This window comes from Camelus dromedarius, chromosome 7, assembly GCF_036321535.1.
Source record: "Camelus dromedarius isolate mCamDro1 chromosome 7, mCamDro1.pat, whole genome shotgun sequence".
NCBI classification, from domain to species: Eukaryota; Metazoa; Chordata; class Mammalia; order Artiodactyla; family Camelidae; genus Camelus; species Camelus dromedarius.
Genome location: NC_087442.1, coordinates 33,859,917 through 33,873,826, shown reverse-complemented (window position 1 = coordinate 33,873,826; position 13,910 = coordinate 33,859,917). Strand labels below are relative to the sequence as shown.

Here is a 13,910-nt window from a genome sequence, read left to right as displayed (position 1 = left end):
GAACTTGGATGATAAAAATGGCACAAGAATCAGGGAATACTATGCCTTTTTTATTGAAAAATACATGGCTTGTTGGTGGCAGAGTAGGACTAGCACTCAGATCTTCTGGCCGTTAATCCAATAGTCTCTACACTGTGCATCAGTATCTGTAAATTCTAGCATGCTTGGGACTGAGAGAGAGCAAAAAAGAGACAACATTAACAGCTATTTTTTTGGTGTTGCCACCACATTCCAAACCTATACCACTAATATTTAATGTTAAACTTAGATATATTTTACTGATTACAAACAGTATTTTGAAGAACGAGAATTCAGTTCCCTTACGTAACTGCACATTTTCCCTCTCAATTTTTGATCAAAATTTTATCATAGCTTTTGGTTAAATCAACATTCATATACACATATTGTAAATTATTAGAGCTGAACCACATAGCATACTATAACTATGATTACACTGTTTCCCATACAATTTTGTAATCCCTACAGATAAATAATCACTGCCTTGTTTTTTTCAGTTGCTTAATTTTCTATGTATCTAGAATATTTCATTCTCAAGTTCTCTGCAGAACTACAAATCTGCTAACCTCTCTTGCTTAATATAGTATCCTTCCCATTCTTTTTATTATTTTATGTTGATGTTTTCTTTTTATTCCTTACTGGTATTTTAGTGACATTTCAAGGAAAGAAGATAAATGCATGTGTTCATCAACCATATTTGACAAGAAGCTAGAGATTGATTTTAATGCCTGTGTTCAATATTGAAACATTAACAGATGTTAACAAATACCAAAAGTCATGAAAGACGGAGTACCATCACAGCAGGTAGGTGTGGAAGAATTTATTGATTACAAATGTGTTTTGATTGTTGAGGAGAATAACAGATCAAAAAGTAAGGCAGAATTTCCATCTTCATTTTTTCAATAGAAGTGTCTGGAATTTAGCTTAATATAAATCTCTTTTGTCATCTCCAAATTTTAGATTAACATTTCTCAAAACTTCACTGTGCTTATGATTTATTCTGGGAGCTTATTAAAATACAGATTATGATTAAGTCTTCAGGTCTAACAAGCCCCCAGGTGATACACATAATTTTGGTCTAAGAACTATATACTAAGTCTAAAGCTTTAGCAAATATCACTTAACCTTGTCATAAGAGTAGGAATTGGAGATCTACTCAAACATGGAAAACATTCTTAGCATGTATCTTAAGTTTCCAGTCCATGGTTCTGAGCACAAGTTCATTACTAGAGAAAGCATATCATTCAAAGGAAGAGGAACAGGCATACCAGATCAGTGCTCTACAATCTTTGCCAACTCACCTCACACTTGATCAGTTTTTCTGCACTAAATCAGTTGTCAACAAAAAGATTACATGGAGTACTAAGGAGTTGCATTGCATATATGTTTCAACGCTTCTATTCTGACACCAGTTCCAAATGGCATTTTGCAATACATTTCAATTCAGATGCTAACCATTCAAAGTTAGCACAGATCTCACAAGTTAAGGACTTCAGTTCTCTACAAGACTGCTCCCACTTCAGAAGCCAGCCACAAATGGGTTCCCAGGTCACCTGCTTATCGACCAAATAGCAATAAATATGGGGACTTCCAATGACCATCTCAGGACTGATAACTCTCTACAATTCACAGAACTCTAAAAAGTGCTACACTTAAACAATCATAGTTGTACTATAAAGAATACAAATCAGAACTCCAAATGAAGAGAAACATGGGGTGAGGTCCTGAAGGGTCCCAAACACAGAGCTTCTGTGCCCTCTCCCCGTGAAATCAGGACATGTTACCCCTCCAACACAACAATGTGTTCATCAGCCAGGAAGCTCCACTGAGCTCAGTGTCCATGGTTTCCATTGGGATTTGAGTCATGTGATTCAACTCAATCTCCAGGCTTCTACCCCTCCTTGGAGGTTGGGAAGCTGCGATGATACCACATGGCTCAAAGCCCTAAAATTGCAGTCATATGGATGGTCTTATCAGCATGGCCAGCCCTCTTCTTGATGCTTTTTAGAAGCCCACCATCAGTCACTTTATTAACATAAACTTACATATGATCTCATGAATAACAAAGATACACCATCTATCCATAGCCAATGACAAAGACTAGTCAAATTATTACACAACAGCTTCCATTTATTCTATTTGGTAAATTTCACTGCATTCTCTTTTACCAAAATTAAGATATATATACATTTTACTAGGAATGAGCTAAAAAAGAAAGTGACATGACCAAAGGCAAACAATTTTAAAAACTGAATTCTAGTCTGGCTACCAGCTAAACTGGCAAAATATGACATATCAGTGTGCCTCACTGAGTCTTCGTTTCCTCCTGGTATCAGTAAGGGATGGAACTGAATAATCTCCCTAGCATTTTCTGAATTTAATATTCCATAATCCCATAAATTTATAAAATCTACTTTATTCACTTGCCCAATTATGGATGATTTTTCCACTTGCCAATAATATTCCCTCCTAGGTTGGTCAAAATGAGCACTATCACAAACATCTTTATGGTAATTATAGTAAAATGATATTTCAATAGTCATAACAAATGATGAAAAAAAGGCTAGTATCATCTTGCCCTAAGCCGCATATTTTGCTAAACCCTATTTCTTAAATTATCTTCTTCTCTAACTTTAAACACTAAAAATTGACTCAGACTATTAATTAACTATGCAGATTTAGGAATGTTATTTATCTTTTCCTAGGATTTAACTGCAGACATTATGGATTTAGAGTTAAGTCTGAATTCCTTAATCATTAGTATGAAGGAAGGCAAAACAATATGAGAATATATAACCCACCATAAATTAAGAAGAACATAAAGCAGGACAGAGCTGTCTAAACTTAATTTTCAGTTATCTTTCATTTGTCTTTCTCATTCCAACTCTCTACTAATTGTTATTTGAACAGCAAATATCTTATTATTTGAAATAAGGAATTCATGTACCATCTCTAGTATCAGAAGCATGACAAAGCTGTCTGCATAATTCCAATAAATGGAATCATTTTATACACATATTGAAGAAATCAAAAAAGGTACAACGAACAAGGCTCATTTTGTTATTTTTCTTTCCTGAACAGGACAAGCAGATCACTACAATGAATATCTACTGTGAATTTACAGGGATTCAGGTGGAAAATAATTCATGTTAAACAGAGGTTCTCAACATCATTAACAGAGACTGAGAAAGTGGGCCAGCATGCATGAGAGCATAAATCATAGAGGTCATGTGTGTTAATGAGAAAAAGAGCATTTATTAGCTTGCAATTTAAAATACAAAGCCCTTCTCCCTCAATGGCTTAAAATGGAACAATATCCTGTACCTGAGGACAGGAGAAGGCAGTGCCCTCAATTAGACCAACAACTCTCCCGGCCCCCAAACTTTTATTGTTGTCATTGAAATTTATCATTCCGATTTTATTTTTAGATTGTGACATCTTTGTTGTTATGGACAGAAAGCAGAGCAGAACCTGTCCTACATTACTGCATCCACTGGAGTGTTGTGTACTTTTTTTTTTTTTTAAGTTTAAGAGGGCAAATATATATTTCTTAAGTTCACAATTACTTAGTAGCTGAAGCACCATATTTCCTAACTTTTGTGTGAGCACCAACGTTTTAGGTCTGGATGTCTGTTTGGAGGTCAAAAAAGACAGAAAAATGTTTGAAAGTATAATTTAAAAATCAGAATGTCATAAAAAATATTAATCACTAGAAACTGCTATTATATAGGTGAGAAATAAGCAAAAATAGTGATTTAAAAAGAGGTAACACATTATACAATTATGATACCATATAATGACTTAATAAGTTACTAAGAAGTAACTTACTCATTTTTCTGGTACATCCCCCATCTATTCCCCCAACGCCTTCCCAGGGTAAACAAGTGGAGTAAATACCCACGATTCCAAACCATGCAGCACTGACTCCTAGGTGAAAGACTCCAAGAATAAATCCATGACACCACGGGTTACGTTTAAAATATTGAGAAGCTATACCCTGTGAAAGGCCAACAATTGTTGGATTTTATTTCTTGAAAGAAAAATAGAAATGCTCTATCCTGTCTACATTTTAAAAACTCACCATTGATCATTCTACAAATATTTATTTCTTAAAAATGTATTTCCTTCACTTCCAAATTTCCTGTTGCACTGATTTCAAATGAAAGCGTTCTTTACAGACACTTCTTACTGAGACCAAGAGAAACAGTAATACCTTTAACAAAAATGGCTCCCACAATTGAAAGGCACAACAATAAACTGAAACCACACCCAATAACTGATCCTTTCCTAAGAACTATTAAGAGATTCAGGATATCTATCCTGCTATGTACTGTGGGAAAATGTCTTCTCGTTTTGAGTAACAGTAGTAATCATTTTTGTGTCTTAGACAGAAACCAACTCAGATAATGTATATTCAGAGCTACTCTTATGCACAAACTAATGATGTAACCAAACCTTTAAAACAGTTTTATTTTATTCATTCTTTGACCTGTTTTGTAAAACTTTCAGAAATTATTATATCTGTTTCAGTGTCACAACTTATACACTGCAACCTTGTCAAGGAGGAGACTTAGACGTTAGACTAACAAAACCTCCATATTGTAAGACAATTTTACCTGCAGCGCAAACCCACCATTCAATGATGAAATCCATGACAATGACTGACCAAAAAAAAAAAAAAAAAAGCCAAAACTATAAGCACAAATAACTCTATGTATCCCCATAATTTGCCTTTGCCTTCAGTGACAATGTGCCAGAGTCTCCCCAAACAACCATTTCCTACAATACTTCTAAGTCAATACACAATGCAGTCAAATTCAATTTAAATTTCAAGTTAGCAAATATTTAGTGCCTATTTGCCAGGCACAATATTAAGTACAATATGACCTCTGTAACTGTAGGTTCCACACCTATAGATACAACTAACTGCAGATTGTGTACTATGTTCATTATCCACAATTGAATCCATGTATGTGGTACTGATGGATAAGGAGGCCAACTAAGGCACTAGGGCACCCGTGGATATTGAGCAGGGGAGGAACAGGAACCAACTCCCTCCCCACCCCATACCAGGGGACAACTGTACTGGGGATGGAAGCATTGAGCAAGACAGATGACAATTTCTGCCCTTGTGGATCTTAGAGGTGAAAAGCTATACAAGCCTTAAGTTGGATTGACTTGGAGAGTTTGCAAAGGGAAACATCATACTTTCTACCTTCCACAGAAAAGTTGACCATAATGTTGACTGGTACACTAGCTTAAATACAATTTGTCCACCCCTAGTATCATCCTTTCCCTGTGTTCCCACAGTTTCATTTTTTCCCCTTTCTTAAGATCCAAAATACTTACTGCTGCTTATTTGAGGGTTGCTGACATAAAACACATTAAACCCAGAGGGTGGATGCTCTGGAGGACTGGCTGTGTGTAAAGAAACAGCAGACAAGAAAGAAACAGCTTCATGGTAGAGTGCATGCCTAGTATGCATGAGGCCCTGGATTCAATCCCTGGTAACTTCACCAAAAATAATAAATAAATAAATAAATAAACAAACAAACAAACCTAATTACTTCCCCTTCAAAAAAATTTTTTTTAATTTTTAATTTAAAAAAATGCAAGAAATTGAATGGGTTACTTCAAGAAGGGTGCTTCCCAAAGGCAAACTAGCTCTATCAGCTGTTTATTGACTATTCATGGGCTAATACTGAATGACAACATTGAGCACAACACAGTCCTAATGGTACCTGTAGTCTTGCAAAGGAGAAAGATATTAAGCAAACAATCACTAAATAGATACACACTAACTGTGAGAAATGCTATGAAGACTAAACATGAGATCCTGTTTTAGAGGGGCCTCTTCCCCTGGGAAAGTCCTATTTAACCTGAAATGGTAAAGCTGAGTGGGTGGAATAGTGCTAAATGAAGAGAAGGAAGAAGAATCTTCTGGTAGAAATGTGCACAGCATGCGTGAGGAGTTTAGAGAAAGCAAGACAGGGTCAGTAGCCAAAAGAAAGGATGAAGGCACAGTATGGTTGGAGGAAATAGAACTAAAGAAAGTGCTGAGAAACGCTCTAAAGGAAATATACTCAGGCCAATTTACAGCTTTAGGTCTTACTCAGTAAGATGTTTTGCTAATATATGAACATAACGTGTCTGAAGGGAATATAAGTATTGCCTCTGAACAGAGGAACTGAGAGGCGCTGGAAGACAGAAGGAAAACGGAGATTTACTTTTAACTGTACAGCCTGCTGTGCCTTTTGAATTTTATTGTTGTACTTTTATTACCTGTTTGAAAGAATACAATGTGAAATATATTGAAATCACTGGCTCTGTTGGGAAGAATTGATTAGGAGGGTGAAGACTAACAGAACAAACAGAAGGCTACTGCTGTGGTGGGTGTAGGAACAAGTGGCAGAAGAGATGGTAGGAAGATCAGAATGATGACAGTTTTAGAGGAAAAAGTCAGCAATTCTTTCTAATGGATTGCATAATCGAGGTCAGAAAGACAATCTGTCAAAAGTGAATTCTAGATCTCTGACGTGTACCTGTACAGATTGTGGTATCATTCACTCCAAGGAAACATTAAAAGTCAGTTAGAGTTGAATTACAAGTCAAGCTTTGCACATACTTGCATTTGAGGTGCCTTTAAGGAATCTAAATAGAGATGTCAAGAATAGGTACCAGGAGCTCAAAGCAGGGAGTTGGGCTAAGACACACCTTTGAACTATTTACACATAACTGATAATGAAGCCATGGGTATAAATGCTATAAAAGTGATCCAATTTTTTGTGCAATTTGTTCTAACATTAAATTGAGAAAAGCTATTTCTTTTTGCAAATCATTAAATTTTAATAATGTACACAGATCTTGGTAAAGTCTCATGAAAAGAAAAGCAAAGAAAAAACAGACCTAGGATCTCTTGAGCAACCCAAAATGGAAGAGAGTCAAGTCAGCATGAAACTGACTTTTTGGATGCTGAATCTAATTAACAAGTCACAGATGGCATATCTCCACTGTAAGTGTTAACATTAAAGGAATCACCCAGGATGGATACATAAATCAGCTGAACCACCAACTGCCAAAGAAGAAGATGTTAGATGAAAGGTATGCCTCCTAGATGAGTCACTGGGTGAACTCTCCCACTCACTCTGGGTGTCAGCTGAGCATCAGGACGAATGCTGAGTCTGGTAATCATTAAAACAACATTAAGCGATTGTTAGGATTGTGAACCACTTATTAAGGAGCATAATTCTGTGAAGCAAAAATTTGGGGGCATGGGAGAAACAATATATAAAACTCAGTCAATTAAAAACAAATTAATAAATAAAAACATAATTCCAAAGGATGGCTTTGGAAAATGTGCTATTAAAGCAAATACTAATGGGCAGCTGCTCTCTGGATATGCTAGCTCTACTGTCATTCAATGTTAACTCAAGGTATTTACTGAAAAGTATGGAAACCAGGACAGAGGTATCTTGAATTGCTAGGAAAGATTAAAGAAATATCAACCAAAAATAATTTTTTTCTAAAGAATAAAAATAAATAAATAAATGAAGAGAGGTTACAATGTGATATACCCACAAATGAGTTTAGTAGCTAAAAAATTTTAACTGAACATAAAAGCCTATTAATTTAAAATAAGTGGATCTGTACCATTCTTGTTACTAGTTACTATAACAAACCATTTTATGAGAACTGGGGAAAGATGAGAACTCGGAGTATCATGTCAACACACATGGAAAAAAATGAGAAAACATGTTGGTAATATTTACAAATGTCTCGATAAAAAGAGATATATCCATGGGTGACTTCAGTACATGCTTCTCTTAGGCGCAGCTCCTGTTCCCTCTCTCTTCTGTGCTATGATGGAGGTTCAGAGATGCCTCCATCTTAATCCTGCCTGCCTTACTCTCAGGGACTGAAATCACATTAGAGGTCTCACCCCTCCCCAGGCTCACTGTTCTCAGTTTCAGGAGATGCTGGGAAACATGTATGGAATGGCAAAGTAAGGACCTCTGAAAATCTGCTCTTCCATAAAAGCAACCAAAACACAATTGTTAAATTCTTTCAGAATTCTAGAAATTAACCAAAGGTTGGAAACAATCTGAGAAGCACCTATTGAACAAAAATGGATGTATTTGCTAATAATGAGCTTTCTGGCACTTTAAGTTGACATTTTGGAAAATAATCTGGCAGTTACAGAAAAGGTTAAACAGAGTTATCACATGAACCAGCAATCTCACTCCTAGGTGTATACCTGTGAGAGCTGAAAACGATGTCTACAGAATAAACCTCTACATCAATGTTCATAGCAGTGTTATTCATAATAGGCAAAAAGGAGAAATATCAAATCTCCATCAACTGACAAAGAGAAAAAAAATGTGGTATATCTATACAATAGAATTTTACTTGGCAATAAAAAGAAATGAAGTTCCGACACATGTCAACAATGTCAGGAATCTTGAAAACATGCTGAGTGAAAGAAACCAGTCACAACAGGCCAACTATCATACGATTCCATTTATACGAAGCGACCAGAATAGACAAATCCATATAAACAAAGTAAAAGTCGATTAGTGCTTGTTAGGGTTGTGGGAGAAAGAAATAGGAAACGAATCCTAAAGAGCATGGGTTTCTCCTTGGGATGATGACAATGTTCTCAAATTGCAGAGTGGTGAAAACTGCTCAAGTTTGTGAATACACAAAAATCCACTGAATTATACACATGAAAAGCCTGAAATTTATGGCATATGAATTATATCTCAAGAAAGTTATTTTTAAAAACATTTCAGTAGCTGATAGTTTTCACCTAGAGTAAAAATACTATTTAAAGAAGACATGTTGACATGAAAATATTATGATAATTTCTGTATTCTGAGTTCAGCACAAGTCACCTGACAGATCTATTGGCTTTCAACCTAACTCATTCTAGAAATTACAAAACTACATCTGGGAATAGCATGTCACAATTGCAAGTAGTAGATACTGTGTGTGTCTCTTGTGTGTGTGTGAGAAAGAGAGAATGTGTAGAGTGCCATTACTACCAAATGCTTGTAAGTATTTGATAGTAATGCTTATATTTAGTCATCCAACACTTACATAGTTGTGCTAAGTATTTTACATGGAATAACTCACTGAATTTTTAAAGCAGCTCTAGCCAGTTGGTACTATTATTAACCCCAGAAGAAAACTAAAACAGAGAGGTCAGCGAGGTGAAGGTCACAGATGTAGGAAGTGACAGAGCTGAAATGTGAGCCTGAGCTGACAGAACCCAGAGACTGTGCTTTTAACCACATCATGCTGTAATAAAAACTGTTGAAGAGCATGTTAAAAGCAATGCAGTAGGTAGTTATGTTGAAGACATCACAAATACATAACACAGGGAGAATGGAAACAAAAGAGAACCCAAACCAGTTTCCCAACGTTTTGTAAATAGGTTCTTAAACCTTGGGATATAATTTCCAGTTAAAACATTATGCACAGTTCAGCTTAGACAGAAAGGAATATGATGTGCCCTGGAACTCTATTCAGTGACTTAAAGAGTGTCCCTAGCAGTAAAAACAATGATAAAGATGCATGTGAAAAATTAAAACTTCCTTCATGACAGGTAACAGCAGAAAAAAAGAAATATTTAAAATAACAAATGATATGTGATTTTAGATAATTATTTCAACAAAATTAGTAAGTTATTAGATGGATATGTGAGTCATCTACAATCGTGTCTACGAAAAAAACAGATCACTTTATGTCCAAGATTATTTTGAGGCACTATATGACATAAACCACTCGTCACTTATCTGTTCAAACCATCCAAACAACGCCTAGCTATTCTCATCCTCCATGAAGGAATATACTGTCAGTTCACCAGTAAATCTGGATGATGTCAGAAAGCCAAATCTTAGCAGAATTTTATTTCATTCTTTACTTTTATTTTCAGTACTACTTTGCTTCATTAATTTTGCCGTATCTGCCCTTATCATGTGATAATTTTCAAGAAAACTTAGAATTTCATCCATGACATGGATATGAAACAGAACACAATGATCTCTTTTCAGAGTTAAGTATTGCATTCAAGTTTGAGAAGGGCCCGGATATAAACCATCAATGAGATATATGCTCTGTATTTTGAATTTTTACATAAGGCCTCTCATCATGTCTTCAAGTAATTTCCTAATTTCCCACTCATCTTCAAGACACACGTTATGCACTCATCCCAAAATAATCAGTCCACAGGCCCCCATGCTGAAACAATGACAAATCTCCCTCTGCACCTGTACCCTTTTCACCACAGGCAAATGAACTTCCTAGCCTTAAAGATGACATTCACTGCTGTTATCTTTAAAAGCATGTAACAAACCACTCATATTGACAGTACAAACCTGGACCACACCTCTGACTCAGTCTCTGGGACTGAGTCTGACAGACCTTTGCTTAAATTGGCTCTGCCCCTGGGCTGACTTTGCGTGTTTCAGACATGCAACAGAGCCAATGAAGAAGAAGAAGCAAGGTTTGGGTATTTTCTGTGCTTTGTTTTACTACCAAATACTCAAAATAGTATTTGTAATTTTGCACCCTTGAAGTAACAACAATACCTATATAAATGTATGTGTGTGTCTACAGACACACGTATGTATATTTTCATTTTATGGCAGAAAAGCCAGCCTTAATGCTACTCCTTTCTCAGAAAGAGGATTGTATTTATTTCCATCACTCTACTCATCTTTCCAGAGTTCTGTTTTCTCTTTGCTCTCCGAGCAGATGACTTGAGGTTGCCTGTTCTTCTGCATGGCCTCTGTAGGACCAACTGTGCCACTTCATTAGTCACAGTCCAGTCCTGACACCTGGAGAGATTATAAGCACTGATGGCTTTACACCTTAGGAAAAGCCATTTCCCACCAGAGAGCTGCTGTCTGGCTGTGTTAGGGTCAGGATGTTATAGAAAAAATTGTCCCAGGGAGTTTTGAGCAAGCTGGCCAGCACTGACCCTGTATAACAGGGAATGATTATGAGCACTTGAAAACAGAGCTTGAATCTGATTGATCTGCAAAATGCCTTGGCTACGTGTCAGAGGACCTCAGCACAGAGAAGATTCAATCAATGTTAGACTTAAATAATTATTGGGAGGTAAAGGCCTCAGTTCTACTGACACCCATCTCAGATAATCCAATAGATTTTTTTATTCTTTTTTCAGACCTTTAAAATATCTAGAAAGATCTAACTACTAGCTTGTATGAAATACAGGGCACAGAGAACTAGGTTCCATGACTATATAGGTAATTAATCAGCAAAATCCAACATGTGAGAAACTTTTCACAGGACAACTAACTTGGTTTCTTCAACAAATAAATTGTAATGAGAGAGAGAGAGACAGAGGGAGAAAGAGACTGATCGACCTATGGATGTTAAAACCTATGTACAGAATATAATTAAAATGCAAAACGTGAATCTTGTTTAGGATTCTGATTTGAACAAACCAAATGTAAAAAACAATTTAAAACAAATATTTAAGAGGAAATTTGAACAGTATTTGATAGTAAGGAATCATCATCAACATTTTAGAAGTGACAATGGTATGATGGCTGTGTTTTAGAGACCTTATCTTTTATAGATACAGATAAAATAATGTCAAGTCTGATATTTGCTTTAAAATAACCTAGGAAGGGAGGAAGCAAGTGAAGGGTTTGAAGCTGGGGTATTAAGGACTCTGAGTACTTAATTATACCACCTTGCCTCTTCTATGTAACTTTTCCACAGGCTACTCCTCAATTCAGCACAAGTGTGATGCTTGTTCGTTCCACTGCAACTGGCACACATTTCTATTACTGCATGCATCACACTTTAGTCTTGTTCGTTGCTAATACTGACAACTTCTTCAGGAGAAAATATTTTGGGAAAGTCAATATTAATTTATTTGGTCTGGTACAGTAAAAAACAATAGTTACACACAGTCACTCCTTCATCACCCTTGCTAATGAGACAGCTTACCACTTACTGAGCTCCACCTCTGCCCATAAAACTTTCTAGGAGAACACAGCAGAGGCTAGCAGGATGCTTTGCATCCTTTATCCATAGCTCAGCTCCTGCTCACTAATCTACAGACCACCATTTCATCTTCTCCAGGGTTTCATTACAAAAATCATATATTCCTATTTCACTTTCTTCCAATCCCATCTCTTCAATTTCTTTTTTTAAAATTATTATCTATCTCTACTGAATTGTGAGCAAACAACTTAGGAACTAATTGTTATTCTTAGAGTCCCATGCTTAGCATGGTATCAGGTAAACAGTGGATAACAACAACAGAAAAGAAAAAAAACATTTAAAAAAATTTCAGTGGATAGATACCAAGCTCCAAAGTAGTATTTTCTGTGTTAGTCAAATACAAATGCAAGAACCTATAGTTTTACTGTAAAGAATTCTAAAGGTCTTTATATACACACCAAAAGAGAGTATCTTACATTGAGAGGAAAAGAATCTTATCTCTTTAAAAGAGCATTTTATGTGTTTGTGAGTCCTGCCTTATTACAAATAGCTACTTATTCAACTTTTTAAAAAAGCTCTTAACCAAGCATTATCTGAAAGTCATCATCAATCTGGGGATTTTAAAGCAGATTAATTGTAAGTGCTCAGACTACTCTGTCAATAAAATGTGAACACAGGCATTATATCTACTAAAGGTGAATTATTCGCTTTAGGGATTGTAACACCCTCTAGCGATAAACACTATGCTACTATGTAGAATTAGGCTGTAGTGTTATTTACAGCATACTCAATAGTCTAACTTCCTGATGAGTAACCTCGACTTTGTAACACTTTGAACTTCTAAAGGATGTCTTAATTCCCAATATAAGCTAAACTCCACCTAGCCTCTCTTGCTAAAAATGGAAATTTGCCAGTTTCTGTATAAACTCACTCAACTAAGAAAAAAACAGTGAACTCTGGAGTCATGTGATTTCTCTTGACCAACCCTCTTCTTAGAAACATAGTAAGAAAATCTAAAATTGCTAATGAAAAATGCTGAAAACTTTAAACAAATATCTATCAAATACAGAAAAAAAGTACTTACCTTTTAATGAGAACTATATATTTTCTTTATGGTGCTTGTACAATAAGCACACAAATCTCCACAAGTTACAAAGTCTAGGACGCTATAAAAATCAATTTTTCATTGAATGACTGCTCACATCCATTCAGCATGAATTACTGCCTTATTAAGTACCAGAGACTTTTTCTCCCTAACTGCACACCACATTGTACCAAATCTAGTTAGATGAAGCAGAAACAAATTCCTATCTCCTGACACTTTTTCAAATTCTGTGGACTAGAAACTGCACTGCAGACAGTCTTCACATTTCATCAAATGATTCTCAGTCAGATTCACACTAGCAAGGCAGACCTGTATCATTGCTTTTTGCTTTTTATGAAAAAGAAAAGAATCCCCACTAATTTCACAGTACAATTGTTCATTCATTACTTAATCTTGTTTCTTCATCAATTAAAATAAAAAAATGCATATGCCCTGTTGTGCCACAGTATATTAAATAGTTGGCTAAAAAAATTAAAATGAAATTAAAACAATTCTACAGTATCTTTATGGATATTTCTAAAACCCTGCTGTCTTGTCTTTTCTGATTTATCCTGCACTGACAGCCTGGTGGGGTTTTTTTGTTGTTGTTACTGTTTTTTGTTTGTTTGTGTGTTTTTCTTTCCCCACAGAGATTTTTAAAGTTCTGTCAGAAACATGAATCACAGTAGATAGACAGGCGTGAGATTATCTACCAGGTATATATTGTTTAGAATTTGCCCAGTGAGAATTATCAGTATTACATCAGCAAACAGAATTTTGTTTTTAAAGTACAGTAAAACACCAGGAAAGCCTGCACTTCAACACGAGA

The 13,910-nt window shown here is 35.7% G+C and overlaps 1 protein-coding gene across 9 annotated transcripts in view; it reads right to left on the bottom strand.

Moving 5' to 3' along the window:
- The window catches only part of IMMP2L (inner mitochondrial membrane peptidase subunit 2), a 929,241-nt gene that overhangs the window by 568,233 nt on the left and 347,098 nt on the right, over positions 1 to 13,910 (bottom strand). The window lies entirely within an intron of this gene.